General features: G+C 41.9%; 1 protein-coding gene and 1 long non-coding RNA gene across 5 annotated transcripts in view; one reads left to right on the top strand and one right to left on the bottom strand.

The window, feature by feature from the left end:
* The window catches only part of LOC110304063, a 15,846-nt gene extending 6,476 nt beyond the window's left edge, over nucleotides 1–9,370 (top strand). The window contains exon 3 of the long non-coding RNA XR_002379006.1: nucleotides 8,835–9,370. This is a non-coding gene — a long non-coding RNA (uncharacterized LOC110304063). The remainder of the gene's footprint in view (nucleotides 1–8,834) is intronic.
* Grip1 (glutamate receptor interacting protein 1) overlaps nucleotides 1–12,721 on the bottom strand; it is a 622,013-nt gene that overhangs the window by 316,800 nt on the left and 292,492 nt on the right. The gene's annotated exons all lie outside the window — the stretch shown is intronic.

Below are 12,721 nucleotides of genomic sequence, written 5' to 3'. Positions count from 1 at the left end.
AGAGAAAGAGAGAAAGAGAGAAAGAGAGAAAGAGAGAAAGAGAGAAAGAGAGAAAGAGAGAAAGAGAGAAAGAGAGAAAGAGAGAAAGAGAGAAAGAAAGAAAGAAAGAAAGAAAGAAAGAAAGAAAGAAAGAAAGAAAGGATCCTTTCTTTCCCATGAATGTCTCTTGGGCTTATCCATAAAAGAATAATTCCCTAATTATGTTATGCATTTTGTTTATTTATATCTACTTCCTATTTTAGAAATAAAAATAAAACAAAACAGTTCAAGGGCGTACTTAATAAAATCAGCATACAAGTGGACTAACTTGGGAGAGAGGGCAACAATAGGCCAGCACTGCCCAGCAAGACCAGAACGGGAGTCTCATACATTGTTAAAAGTTTGGGGGCCTGGGAAGATGGCTGATGGGTTATAAATGTTTCCTGCTCTTTGAGAGTTCTGAGCATTTGTCTTGTGCAGTTCACAGCCACCTTTAACTCCATGTCTGGGAGATCTGATGCCCTCTGCTGGGTTTCCTGGACACTAGTAGAAACTGACACATAGAGACAAACATTTTAGAAAATGTTTTTTTCTAAATATAAAAGGTTTTGTATTTACATTTAAAAAACCAAGTTAATCAAATTCCATAATTAATTCAACCTATTATATTTAAAAAAACCTTTCATTTTACCATGAAATTAATCTAGAAGCTAATAAGATGTTTTACATTTCAAGACATACTAAGACTGGGACTCTGGTATGTATCTGCACGTAACACATGTCAATTCGGACTGCCCACATTTCACATACTCTGCAGCCACATGCTCGGCTGCTGCAGCTGAGCGACACCATTAGAGCCGCGATAATGTTCTTCAAGGTTCTAGGCCATCATGGCTTCATATCTTCAGGAAATAGCTAGCTGCTCCCTCATGCTTGTCTTTGCTTGGGTCACTTCTGTTCTGGGGAATCATTCTCCCTTCCAATCTTTACGAGACTCAAGTTAGAGAAAACAATCCTCTATCGATAAATCAGAAAGCTGGTGTAAAGTTATACACCACTGTACTTTCTCTCCCCTGCATTGTGCTGCGGGTAGGTTATGTTTCTGCTCCTGCATTATTCTCCCGTCATGCTGCTACTGTGATTTATACGGGCTTCCAAGCTTTACTACTGGAACCTCATAAAGACTTCCTTCCATGAAAAGCCTGATCCTGTGAAGCTAACAGTCCCGCTGTATTTGCATTTTTACTGGAAGCGTTTCCAGTTCAGCTTTTCTTACAAAGAAGTTGTTTTGTTTTGTTTGTTTTTCCTTTTAGAAATGGTGGAGCTTCAACTTCTGGCCACACACACACACACACACACGGGGTAGACAATAGCTCAACCCCTGAGCTGTTTTCTTGCTGGTTAGGCAATTTTGTGCTATACCTCGGGTTTGAAGTGTCTCCCACAGGACCATGTTTGAACACTTGATCTTCAGATGTTGTGTGGCTCGCTGGGGTGGGTGACGGGGATAGGCTACAAGGCTCTTAGTTCTAGCCCTAGATCTCTGCTTCCTTCTGTGTGTCTTTAGAGAAACACTACCATACTCTACTGGCCCAGATTGGCTCTGCCTCTGGACAAGGCCGGAGATGAATCATGCAGATGAATTAGTTTCCTAGGGGGAGGAGGGAAGGAAAAAGGGCAGGGGGTAAGACAAAGAGAGAGAAATGGAAGGTAGAAGGTAAATGAGGATGGAAGGAAGAGAAGGAAAACCAAGAACCAAGTTCTAGTAAGAAACTGACTTTGGACTTGTTAATCAAGGCTTTGCTATGGAGTCTCCAGAAGCAGCCCTGCTGCCCAGTGTGGATACTAGGATCCCATCAACATCTCTAGACACAGAATATATAACCATAGGAAGTTAGTTAGAAAGCCACAGAAGAACAACTCTAGCATTTCTAAGTTCCTCTTGAAGAAAGGTTAATTGTGAATTAGCGGGTAGATTCCCATTGTTTGCATGAGAGGGATCTTTAACCACATCTGATGTGTCCCTCTCTACTCATTTTATGTAGAAACATGCCAAGATTATATTGTCACGTTGCTCCAAGTGAGACTGAATGGGGAACAGAGAACGGTAACATTTGAAGGCAGAGCTGTTATCTCCCCAGACGGTAATATGAAATTGTAAGCTGAGAGAAGAAAAGGGCAAATGAAACACGATGAGGCAATAAAGAAAAAAAAATAAAGAGTAAATGTCAGTCAAATTTATTATCTATATTTTCACAAGTAAAAATAGTTAACTCAAGGCAGTGAGCAATGAGCAAAGGAGGTGAAAACATTCGAATGGAATTCATCCTGAGAAAAAGAGCAGCACACACATCTGATAGTTGATATTTCATCATATCTTTATGATAAAGAACGCTCCAATTCACTGAAAGTCCTTCCTGAGTGGGTTTTGTGAGTGTAGAACCCAATAAGGATTAACCCCACAACACACACACACACACACACACACACACACACACATGTCTACTGTAATGGTAGCATGCTGTACAGAACAGAGCCATTCTAAAGCTACAGATCACGCGCTCACCTGATCTTGGCACAGTGTCTGAAATGCATCAAGCACCCAAATATTTGCTAGAAAGAGAACTAGCTACAGCCTCAGGTTATTGGGAAGTATGTAATTCTATCCTGAAATAGGCTGGGTCAGAAAAAGACTATTGAGACCCACGTGGTTGGTGTCAACTTCCTCCATAACAGAAGGCTGGGATCAGGGACACCTGCTCTTGTCTGGATTGATAGAGTGACCAAGGGCTCTTTCTTATGAATCCCAGTCAGAGTCAGAATCCTGAAGAGAAATTAGCTGATGTCACAGAATGACTCACTCAACAAGATCAAACCACATATCAAGTGTTAGGCACACGGAAGAAGTGATTATTTTTTAAAGTGGCCATATTTTCCATAGGCAAGTTGAGTAACAGATATAGAAATTGTCACATAGACTTCCTTTTGGGTCTGTCATTAGACCTTTTCCAGACTCCTGCCCCCTGTAACATGTGTACTGTACCTATGCTCTGAACGCCCTGGGCTGGATTTCTGCTGTCTAATGTTTCTGCATGAGTCGAGACCCCACTGTACACTCTGAAGTCCAGGATTCTGCACGAGGCCCTCCAGTTGTGAAGCACTCAAACTCCTTGTTAACCAGGGGCCCTGGAGGCCTAGACCACCACCCATGTCTCCAGGGTTACACTTCGGTGAACCCATGGTTACTTCAGACTCAGTAGCATTGACTGCAATCCAGCACTTTACGGTTTTTGACACCAGATGCAGTCACCTTCCTTTGCTGCTTGAACCACCCATCTGACATAATAGTTTCAAATACAGAAAATGTACCCAGTTATATTATAAACAGTTCCATTAGTACCACCAACAGTTACTAAATGTAGAGTCTTGTGTGACTGTTAATCCATAACCGGCAGGAGATCAATGAGTTGGGCTAACTGCCTGAAGAGCCACACTGGCCCTATAAAAGCAAAGGGGGCAGAAGGGAGCACTTCATTGCAGGGGCTACTTAAATGTCAGGGGCAGATATTTCATGCATCAGGTGTAACAGAAAAGATCTTTCCATCACACAAAGTATAAATACAGCAAACAATGGGGAAAGCTTCTATGGTCCCCAGGTGGCAAATCTGTCAAATTACTTCTACATCCTGATGGTGACATTTATAAAGTAGTCAGTAAAACGACTTGTGTCCTACAGATTCAGCATTCACGAACAGAGTAAACCTATATACCGCATCTGTGGATTACAGATAACTCATGTAAGATACCACCCAAGGGCTCATGGGTTTGGCCATGACTGTTGCTAAATCACAGCAGAACACAAGTTCCAAGGGCTAAGTCTAAATTAGAAATCATGTAGTGTAAGTATTATACCAGGGAACAGTTCTCTTGGAGGTAACCAACTGCTCTGTGGTTGGATTGGAGGACCAGTCCATAGGAGATACTTGACCAGTGGTACTGTGTGATTGAGTGGGTTATGGGCTGAATAGGGAAATACACACTGCTGCACCCTAAACGGACATAAATTCTTTTAAATCTTGATGTGTATGACTATAGACTCATGCTGCTGTAACCCTGGGACAAGAAAAGCTTCTTTTAAAAGGATGGATATAATGAAGGCATCCGTGTCTGGTCTAAGTGACTGTGGAGTTCTTCATCCTAAACAGGACATCTCTGTCACCACCTCTCCCTCACCACACACACACACACACACACACACACACACACACACACGGCCTATTGGATATCATGAAAGAAGGATAAAAAAGGATATAGAAGTGAGAGGCAGAGGAGGAGTAGCAGAGAATGTTGTGATTCCAGTGCTGTGGCCATAATGAGCACACAACAGAAGTGGACACCTGTACAGGACTAGGGACCGTCTACGTTCCATCACTGATACAGAAGGTGCATATGGGGCTCCACCCTTCCTGGAGAGCTGTTGGCTTAATGGTGGCTATAAGAGGGGCTGTCATGTCCTGGTGTCATAGCCATGGGTGGCTAGTGGGGAAGGAGGGACCAAAGGGAAAAGAATGGTGGGTGGTAATGGGGCATGGAAAGAACCATAGGCCATTGAGCATTTATATGTGTGTATAAAACTGTCAAAAACAGAAACAAAATAAATCATGGAGAACCAATAAGGAAATCCAAGCTGATCAATAAATGTAGCCATCCATCCAACATTTATTTTTATGAAATATGCTACAGATACTAGGCTAGTCATTCTAGACAGAAAAATGTGCAACAAAATGTTTTTGTTCAATAGCAGCTTATAATGCAGTGGATAAGAAAAATACGTAAACTATTTCATTTACATGGTTGGGTGCCAAGTGAAATGATCTGATGCTCTTGATAGAGGAGGGACAGGACCATTGTGAACAAGTGGCTGAGCTTTTCTGCAATATAGAAGAGAATCTGACTGAAATGTGGAGAGAAGGGAGGGAGGAAGGGAAAGAGGAGGGGAGGAGGAAGGAAGGAGGAGGGAGGGGACATAAATAATCAAGTACACTGGAAATGGCCACCGAAGAGCAGGGCATGGGAATGCTGCAGAGATACCCAGTGAGCAGGGCTCTCTGAACACTAGAGTGTGGGGCACGGAAGACCATTATCCAGAACTTAGTTCTCAAATAAACAGCTCTGTAGTATTTCACAAAATAAACATCCCATGAAGGCCCGGTCCAGTCATAAGAAAGAATTCTGCCTTGGCAACATGTGCTAGCTATGGCATCAGGGTAAAAACTGGTTTAGAATTCTTGGTGATTGAGAAAGAAGGCAAACTCAGTGGAGATGCAAACTTCTACAAGATCTGAAAGGGGTGGATGTCAGTGGATGATGCTCTTTCTTATATCAACTATCACCGAAAGAAAAATATGCCTCAGGGCTGTCAAAGGAGGAGCGTGGCCAGGCTGAATGAACATTCTTGTGGGAAGCCTCACCCTTTAAGGCACCGCAGAACATTGCAAAGCGTGGCTAAGTGTATGGTGGTAAAGGAGAGGATGCTGGGATTGGTATGTGGCTGGAATCTCCTGTGCCTTTTACCGCCTGCCTCCCTCACAAGGAACTCGATCCATAAGAACAGACAAAAACACCACAGAAGAGGGACGGAGCAGAGGGCTTACTGCACACTCTTGAGCTTAACTGATTGAACCCCGCTTCCCTCTGTGAGGCGGGCAATCATTGCTGGCTCCTCCTATTGGTGGAGTAGGAAGAAAGGGATGGGGCCGCTAAACTAAACGTTGGGCTTGGACCAGCATTCATCAGACCACGCTAACTCTAAGACTCTATTCAGGACCACACAGATATTTTATAGCCTTGATCCTCAATGTGTGGTTCTCGGAACAGCAGAAATGACATCCTCTGGAAACTTCTCAGAAACCTTGGATGGTACCCTAGACCCATCGAGTCCTAATCGCGAGCACAGTGGATTGAGAAGTGCGGCTTATCAGAACGGAGGAAAGGCTGCCACTAGGGAGAAAGGGAGGAAGCCATCACTGAGTTATGAAGAAAGGCATGCTCCTCCCCGCCTCAGCTGCCCTCTGGCTTTCTCCACTGAAATCCTGCTGCTGTTCAGGATGCTCCCTGGAATGCTACTTACCTACTTTATATATGTCCCTGCATCACCGTGACTGAGCTCAGTGTGGTACTAGGAGCAAATGGATATCACTATTTCATTAATGCAATATTTCATGCATTGAAGTATGAAAGGCTGATTGAGCAACCCCCATTGACATTGCAAGGAAAATTGTTGATCCAAATGGACTTCTGACTGGAATTTTATAGGACAGAGTAAGTCACTCGTAACTGGAAAAGCTTCCAAGGATCCCTAGTCCCAGACCACTGCTGGCTGCTGGCAAAGCAATGGGAAGTCTAACACATTTACGGACCAATAGTGTTATAATAAAGTGTTAAGTTAGATAACGTTCGTCTTTATTTAGATCTGAAATTAGATGTGTTGAAATGTCGTGTTGACTACCAGTAATTATAACTGATCTTATGTTTAAAATGTGCACGGATAAAACAGAATTCGATTTAGGATCAGGAAATCTAGTGGAGCAAAGTTAGCTGGATGTTCAAAGCAGCGAACGGAGAAATAAATGAATAAATCACACACTCTGTACTAAAAATAGACCTCAAGATGGTATCTACCAGGAATGTCGGTGACAAAATTAGTAAACAGAGTCATGCCCTGGTGGCTTGGCTTTTTCTGTGCTTATAAACTGAAAACCACTGCTGAAGAGATGGCTTAGCATATAAGATGTGTTTCTCTAACAGAGGACCTGATCTCAGGCCCTAACACTCATAGCAAGTGGTTCACATCTGTCTGTAACTCCAATTCCAGGGACCTGTCACTCTCTGCTGGCCTCTGCGGGCACCAGGACTCATGGGCACATACTCCCCCCCCTTAGGTATACAAAAATAATTAAAAGTAAAATAAAAATTTAAAAAATTGCAGATTTCTAACTTGAATGTAACTATAGGCAACAATAATTATTTTTCCAATGTAATCTAGGAGGACAGTTGAATATGAGAAATTAGACATTTCCAAGATCAAACAAGTTACACCTTCTCCAAATAGGTTCCAGAGTAAAAATGACCCTCAGTGAAGAGGAAGAGGAAGAAGCGTTTCTTCTCACGCACTCCTACTGCGCACATGAACATATAGGCAAATTTTAGGAAAAAATTCAACTGAATAGCTTCAAAGAAAAAAAACTGTTTCATCTCAGAGTCTCTATCTTGGCTTGAATTTTGCATATGACTTTTAAATATCCCCCAACTCCCATCTAAATGTTCTTGGGTGTTTTTACACTTTATTCATTATTGCTTGCCATCTTAAATACTAAGATATATATTTTTTCTATAAAATATTTGCTCGAAACAGAAAAATGGCCATTCCCAGAGCTGGTCATTCCCAAGGAACTCATGAGCCCCCAGTTTTTCACTGTACAAATATATAGATGATGGGTAAATATACAGACAAATAGATGATACAGGTATATAGGTAACAGGTAAATATACAGATGAATAGGCGATACAGGTATATAAAGGACAGATAAATATACAGATAAATAGATAACACAGATGTATAGGTGATAGATAAATAGATAGATAATGATAGATTCCACAACCTAAGCAGAGATACACCTGCCAGTCATTTTACAAACATTGAGTGAATTATTTAATAGATCATTTCTGTTACAGACTGTAAATATGCTACCGGTACACCAGCCCCATCAATTCTCCCCTCTTTTATAGAACTCTTCATGTTTGTGCATATTTCTAATATATTTTTAATTTGAGTATTTTCTCTTTTTAAAATTTGAGATTCTAAAAAAAAAAATACCTGACCAGTCTTAAGCAATACCATTTTCATTATTTTTAACAAAATATCTGTCATCAAGAAGGCATAGCAGAGCAAATGTTAAAAAGCTGCGACTGACTATTGCTCTACCTGCTGTCCGTGTTGTTTACGCAGTATGATTTGTAGAAAAGAAGACATGATCTGTCTCAGAGGCTCATGCCTTCCTTCCTATTCACCCGAGACCCCTTGCCTCTCTTCAGTTGTGCCCAAGGCAAAGCCTCGCCAACAGCAAACTGAAGTTGTTTCAGTTCTGTAATTAAGGCCATTACAGGTAATTCATAGTTTCTGTCTGTGCACATCACTGAGTCTCCCTCAATGCTGATTTAGTCAAACAGCAATCCTTTTTAGTAACTGGTGTCTAGCTGTCAGACTTCCTGTGGGTGGAGTTTGGCACTTTTACTGCCTGGGGTAAAGTGGGGATGTCTTTCTTTCTCAGGCACACCAGCAATAACTGGATGGTAAGGGAACTGATTTGGAGGCAGATCATTTTGCCTGGTCACTCTCCTCACACTTCCCTTCATTTGTAGCCTGAAAGACTAAAAATCCATAGAAGCATCCCGATACCACCATGATGTTCACCTACTCATCTAGAGACAGTGCATGCTGACAGAAACAAATCTAGCATTTGCCTTAACCTCCTAGACCTCCTGACAGGGGATGATTATACTGACTTCCCTGCTTGGCCAGTATTGCACCCCTGATGTATTCCTCCGACCAAACAGAGGCTTGGGGAGAAATTTACAGCTTCCTTTCACAGCTTAAGAACTGCCTTTACTAGGAAACCTTAGATAAGCCACTCCTCCTCCCAACCTTCCCATCCCTGTCCAGAGATGCTCTGGAGAGCTCTGGAGCCGGAGTAGCAGCTGTCATGGTCTTGAGGAGGTAGACAGACGATCCCAGACTCCCTAGAGGCCCCCTCTTCCTGTCAATAAGGGAATCAGCTTTGACTGTCCATTTCCAGGTTACTTCATGGAGTTGCTGTTGATACTACTTTCTAGACACTGCCAAGAACCAAGTCACTTCAGTCTACATGAAGAAAGCTACTGATACCACAGAAAATGGAACTAAGGTGTAACCTCTACAGAGGGAGGGAACCCAGGCCCATTCAACTGCTACATGGCTTAGTCCAGTCAACCCAATGACAACAGAGACATCTAAAGACTGATGCTCTGAACAGTTGACCAGATAATCAGCATTTTTAATTAACAACTTTGGATATAACCATTATATCAGAGCAGAATGCCCAATTACCTAAGGATCACAAAGAAAATACACAGCTAAACTCAGTCTAAGGGATGAGTCATAAAGTCAATACGTTTCTCACATATGCTTCCTGGTGAGGTAGGGGTGAGGTACTCAAATTAAAGGTTGCAAAGAGAATTTAAGATCATGTCTTGGCATGTGATTATCAAGACAGAATAGGCAATGAGTTGTAATTCATCTTCCAAATAAGAGGAGGAAGGATCTAAACCAATAAAGATGGAGATATTCTAAGACTGTTAGAGCGCTGATCTCTTTCATCTTTGTATATTTATTGTGGTCATCTGCTTCTGGGAAGATAGCATTGATTTAAAAAAAATGTTTTAAATTAAAATGAAAATACAGTCCAATAGAGAAACTAAGAAAAATTAGAGTTTATGCAGTTCCTCAGAATTGGAATTTAATCAGACTCCTAGGTTAAGGACCTTGTAGAAGTGACTCCCATTCTTCACATGCAGTCATTGAACAAGCTACCCCTAACAGCTCTGAATGTAATGGGGAAGAAAAAGAAAACAAAAGAATAAAAAATTAGGAAATCTCAGGCAAACAGAGTTTGTAGAGGTTTGGTCTTGTTCTTTCCCCAAGTCCCATATTCCCAGAACCAATACTCATTCTCAAAATATATTTACAAACACCTTGTCCATATAGCTAGGCTTTTCTCTGACTAGATCATAACTTCATAACCCATTTATTCTGATCTATATTCTATCACATGTCTTGTTACCTGTGCTCAGGTACCAACATCCATCTTGTCACACCTTCCTGGGCCAATCTCCCCTGCTCCCAAACTCCACTTTATCCCAAACTTTCTTCTGCCTCCAGATGTCCCACCTTCTACTCTACCCTTTGCTGTAGGCCATAGGTTTTTTAATTGACACCTATACAATACACAAGATATTCTCTCAGCACAGAGTTAGACAGGCAGAGAACCTAAGGGGATGTGTGTGAGTGTCAACATGCAAAGGAGACAGATGTAGGAGAAGCAGCCAGGATAATCAGAAACCTTTTCTATCTTCAAACTCTCCAGGCAGCAAAGGTAATGGGGTGTTTAGGATTATTCTTTTCGGACAACAAAGTCCAAAGCAGGGAGTTACTCAGAATATCTGCTTCACTGTGTTTCAATGCTAACCTGACTCCAAGCCAGAGACTCCTTTAGGCCTCCTTTCCCCCACTCTTGTGAGCATCTCTGGGGTAGAGTTTGGTCACCTCCTTTGTATTCATGACTGGGTACTGGGCAGATGCTTCATATGTGAGCACTGAATTAAAAATCCTTATAGATATACAGTGGTGTTTTCATTAGCCTTAATGAGAAATGTTCCATGGTTTGTTTAGCCAAAATAAATAGATTTACATTTTGTATCAATTCATCTCGTGGATAAACTTGACGAATTGGCTTTTAAGTTTCACACATACTGCGAGCGAGTGAGCGGACAGTATGAGCCACAGGCTTAGTGTAACATTATGATCCATTGATGGGCACTGAGATCTAAAATGGCTCCTCTAGCCCTGCTTGTGCTTTCAGACTACGGCAAAGGGCAGCGCCACACTGAGTGATTATCATTAGAGAAACATTTCACAAACCCAGCAGACCTTGGAACTGACAAGGGGAGGGGACTCTGGATTACTATCCTTACCCATAGACCCTCCAGTTAGCCTTCAGCAAATCACTAATGAAAACGAAAGCCGAGGGGCTATGCTTATCCATACCATAATCCATAACAAAGCCCAACCTAACACTTTGCTATGGTTTCAAGAGAGTATTTAATCTGCAATTTAGTTTAAGGACCAGAGAGTAGAATGAAATATATTGGGTGTCAAGCATTCTCATTAAAGACCCACCTACAAACTGCCCAATCTGAGACTTCTACTAATTTAGTATTTGGGGAGACTTCATGCCCATGCATAATTAAAATGTTTTCAGCTTGATGCATAAAATGGTATTTAGTTTCATAACAAATTAAAGCAAATATATTGATATAGACATGAGTAGAATGTGCCCTGAAATGTCACACAGTTATCAATGGCAGCAATATCTTTTGTTTATTTGAGAATTGGAGTAAACACTACAATGCAGATGTCCTTATGCAGCACGGATTGAATTATCTAGAAATGGTACCCTGGACAGGGCCATTGTTCCTTTCTGCCCGTTTAAAAGCCATTTCTGTGGCTATTCAACTGTTAATTAAGCACTGATATGTTTGTATTTTGGTGTTTAATGAAAATATAAAGAAGTATATAATGTGTAAAAATGATCTAATCTTCAAAGAAAAGTATCTTGCTAAAAAAAAAAAAAAACCCAACTCAATTAAAAAGAGTATATTGTGAAAGCAATTTCAGTCAGGGTGTCTTAGTTGGGGTTTTGCTGCTGTGAACAGACACCATGACCAAAGCAGGTCTTATAAGGACAACATTAATTTGGGGCTGGTTTACAGGTTCAGAGGTTCAGTCCATTATCATCAAGGTGGGAACATGGTCGCATCCAGACAGGCATGGTGCAGGAGGAGCTGAGAGTTCTACATCTTCATCTGAAGGCTGCTAGCAGAATACTGGCTTCCAGGCAGCTAGGATGAGGGTCTAATAGTCCACACCCACAGAGACACACCTACTCCAACAAGGCCACACCTTCTAACATAGCCACTGTCTGGGCCAAGCATATACAAACCATCACACATGGAAATCAACTAATACTTACTTATAAGACAATGAAAAGCTAGAACACTAACAGCAGAACTGTCTTGGTAGCGTATTTAAGATGTTTGCTAATCTCACTACAAACTAGGTTCCTCGTGTTTCTCATTGCTGCGCTCCTGCTCAGCCACTGTAGGCTGAGGTCAAAATGCAAGCATCCGTTCTTCCCCCAGACTCTCTCATGGTCTTCCCTTCCATCCATTTTGTTAGATGACTCCAGTTCTCCATGGAAAATAATTTCACTATAGCAGGATAACTATCATTAGCTGGCTCCTGTTTCCCTCATCTACTTTAGCATTTGCTAAAATGTGTTTCCTACCCCATAGGTCAGGGTAACCATGTGCTTGCTGGGTGTCCAGGACACAGAGCAGAAGTTAGAGTGAAGAGAGAATTATACTTAATGTTCTTGCCTAGACAACCTCCATCTGCATATTGCTTATTCCAAGAGTCTGGAAAAAGCAAACTAGCATAAATGGGGTTCTGGGTACATTAATTACTTTTCTGTTACTGTGAGAGAATACTGTGCTAGAAAGTAACTTCGAAGAGAAAGCGCTTATTTTGACGTTTAGTTCCTGGTGTTCGTCATGGCAGAGAGACAAGGCAACAGACGGGGAAATTGGCAGGAAGTCATTGAGGCAGGAGCAGGAAGCTGGCCAATCAAATTTCATCTGCATACAGGAAGCAGAGAGGGAGGACAGGAAGTGGGGTCAGGCTATAAGCTGTCAAAGCCCACCTCCAGCGACTTACTTCCTGCAGCAATCCCCACTCCTACATGTTCCACCCTCTCTGCCAACATCCAGACATCAAATGCTCAAACATATAAGTCTGTGGGGAACGTTTCTCCACCGCAAACCACCACAGCAGAGAAGCCAGGGTCCCCAGCGCACTCTGAAACCTTCC

This window comes from Mus caroli, chromosome 10 (assembly GCF_900094665.2).
Source record: "Mus caroli chromosome 10, CAROLI_EIJ_v1.1, whole genome shotgun sequence".
NCBI lineage: Eukaryota > Metazoa > Chordata > Mammalia > Rodentia > Muridae > Mus > Mus caroli.
This window is presented reverse-complemented; position numbering and strand designations above follow the sequence as displayed.